The sequence below is a fragment of the Microtus oregoni genome, unplaced genomic scaffold (genome assembly GCF_018167655.1).
Source record: "Microtus oregoni isolate MIOR12 unplaced genomic scaffold, Mior012 000000F_ref0000247, whole genome shotgun sequence".
Taxonomy (NCBI): Eukaryota; Metazoa; Chordata; class Mammalia; order Rodentia; family Cricetidae; genus Microtus; species Microtus oregoni.
In genome coordinates this window covers 86,049,226-86,052,124 of record NW_024543059.1, presented here as the reverse complement: position 1 = coordinate 86,052,124, position 2,899 = coordinate 86,049,226, and positions in this window count along the sequence as shown.

The window sequence follows — 2,899 nt, the reverse complement described above, 5'->3', positions numbered from 1 at the left end:
CCCGCCGTCTGTACGCATGCTCGCTGCCCGGCGCTCAAAAGAGGCTGCGCAGAGAGTTGTTGGCCTATATTCCCTAACTCAGGGATCTGGGCTGACCGCAAGGGGGTGACACAGCCAAACCTTCAGGTTCCAGAAGACCTTTTCCCAACAGGTACATTCTTCAGTTGTCCCTCATGCTGGTGTTTTAACTTTCCCCACAATCGTGTGTTGCTCTGCTTTCTCCAGCGTCCTTGGGTACCTGAAAGACTTAGGAAATGAGTCTGAATCGCCTGAATTGCGTGGTGTAAACATCACTACTTCTGTACTGTTCTGACTCAATATTCTGGAAACACATAGATTACTTAAACCAATCTAGAACGTGCTCCAAGATACTAATCAGGGCAGTACTCCTAGTTGAGATTTGGAATATTAGCTATGGTTGTACGGTTACTTAAATTGTTTATCATCAGAGCCCGGGCTCCGGCAACCCTAACAAAGTAGGTTCAGCCATCCCTTCTTAGTAGCTAATCCAAAAAAAAAAAAAAAGAGAGAGTAATAATGAAGAGCAGAAAACGGAGATTTATTAAATATGGTTCCATTGGGAAGAGGAAAAAATAGACCAGGTCTAGGTTTAAGTAGAGGGCAACAGAAATGAATAACTTAAGTAATTCTGGTCAAGGTGTGGCCAAGGCCAAAACTGACCCATCATTGACTCAGTGTCTCCTGCAAGGTGGTCTAGCCGATTTCATTTTTTTTCTTTTTTTCTTTTGGTTTTTCGAGACAGGGTTTCTCTGTAGCTTTGGAGCCTGTCCTGGAACACCCTTTGTAGACCAGGTTGGACTCGAACTCACAGAGATCCGCCTGCCTCTGCCTCCCGAGTGCTGGGATTAAAGGCATGCGCCACCACCGCCCGGCTCTAGCCGATTTCAGAACTGTTAAATCTCTCCCTGAGAAACAAGCTTCCTCCCCACCCCACCCCATCCCCGCCAGCATGTGACCCCAGCCTTTCCTTTGTCCCAAAGCGTGAGACTCTTAGAAAAACTTCATTGTCTCATAGTCTGCTAACCAGAGGGAAAGGCATAAGCCCCTTATCAGTATGAAGACCACGAATTTAGAGGCCTGAGCACCCAAAGGATGAGATAACAGTGATGTACTTTTACAGGCAAAAAATAATGAGAAGTCGAGGCAAGACTGTGGCTTTGGGAACAGAATACTTTTAAAAATTACTTTGTTATGTGTATGGGTGTATTGCCTACACATGTATCTGTGCACCACAAGAGTGCCTGGTGCCCACAGAGGCCTGAAAAGGGCATCAAATTCCCCAGGATTGGAGTTACAGAAGATTGTGAGTCACCAAGTGAGTGCTGAGGATCTGACCTGGGTCCTATGGAAAAGCAGCCATCTCTCCAGCCCCTGTGGTACCTTGATTATCTTACATTATAGATTCCTATTGCAGAAACATAACCTCCTCTGAAAAAAGCTTTTTATTTACCTGTCACAGTACTAGGGACTGATGTGGAGGTTTCACACGTGCCAAATAAACTCTCTACCAAAGAGCTGGGTCTCTGCCCTCACTTGTGCTTTCTAATTTCAAACTCCTGCTGTGAATTCTTGGCTCTGATCTGTTTGCACCATTCTCGATTCTTTTGGTGGTAGAAGGAAGTGAACAAGATAGAAGTATGGTATAGAAACTAGCCAAGAGCCCAAAAAGAGGAACATGGGATGTACTCACTCATATTTGGTTTCTAGCCATAAATAAAGGACATTGAGCCTATAATTTGCCATCCTAGAGAAGCTAAATAAGAAGGTGAATCCAAAGACAAACACATAGGCATCCTCCTGAATATTAACCTTCATCAGGCGATGAAAGGAGACAGAGACAGAGACCCACATTGGAGCACGGGACTGAAATCTCAAGGTCCAAATCAGGAGCAGAAGGAGAGAGAGCACGAGCAAGGAACTCAGGACCACGAGGGGTGCACCCATACACTGAGACAATGGGGATGTTCTATCGGGAACTCACCAAGGCCAGCTGACCTGGGTCTGAAAAAGCATGGGATAAAACCGGACTTGCTGAACATAGTGGACAATGAGGACTACTGAGAACTCAAGAACAATGGCAATGGGTTTTTTATCCTACTGCACATACTGGCTTTGGGGGAGCCTAGGCAGTTTGGATGCTCACCTTACTAGACCTGGATGGAGGTGGGTGGTCCTTGGACTTCCCTCTGGTCAGGGAACCCTGATTGCTCTTCGGGCTGATGAGGGAGGGGGACTTGATTGGGGGAGGGGGAGGGAAATGGAAGGCGGTGGTGGGGAGGAGGCAGAAATCTTTAATAAATAAATAAATTTAAAAAAATCATACCCACTGAATAAAAAAAAGAAAGAAACTAGCCAAGAGGGCTGGAGAGATGGCTCAGAGGTTAAGAGCACTGGCTGTTCTTTCAGAGGATCTGAGTTCAATTCCCAGCACCCACATGGTGGCTCACAACCATCTGTAATGAGATCCCATGCCCTCTTTTGACCTGCAGGCAAACATGCAGGCAGAACACTGTATACGTAATAAATAAACTTTAAAAAAAGAGAGAAGTAAACACTCAAAGATGTAATTGACTTGATAAAAAAAAAAGAAACTAGCCAATAAACTATAGATAACATTGTAACCGACCTTACAGGAATAAGTAAAGTCTACAGAGACATTTGGAACTGAGATTCTCCTGGGAATCTCGTGCTGGAAAAAGGAGGCTAAAGCCAGCCAGGGAGAGAATTTGTCTGCAAGGAAGAGATTTTACACAGTTCTGACAATTCATCAGACCATCCTGCAGGAGAGACTAAATCTGAGACCATGTTGCATCGGTGATGGGCAGAACCATACTTTGGTGGAACTGCTTAGCTATACACACTTCCAGCCATCTACTTC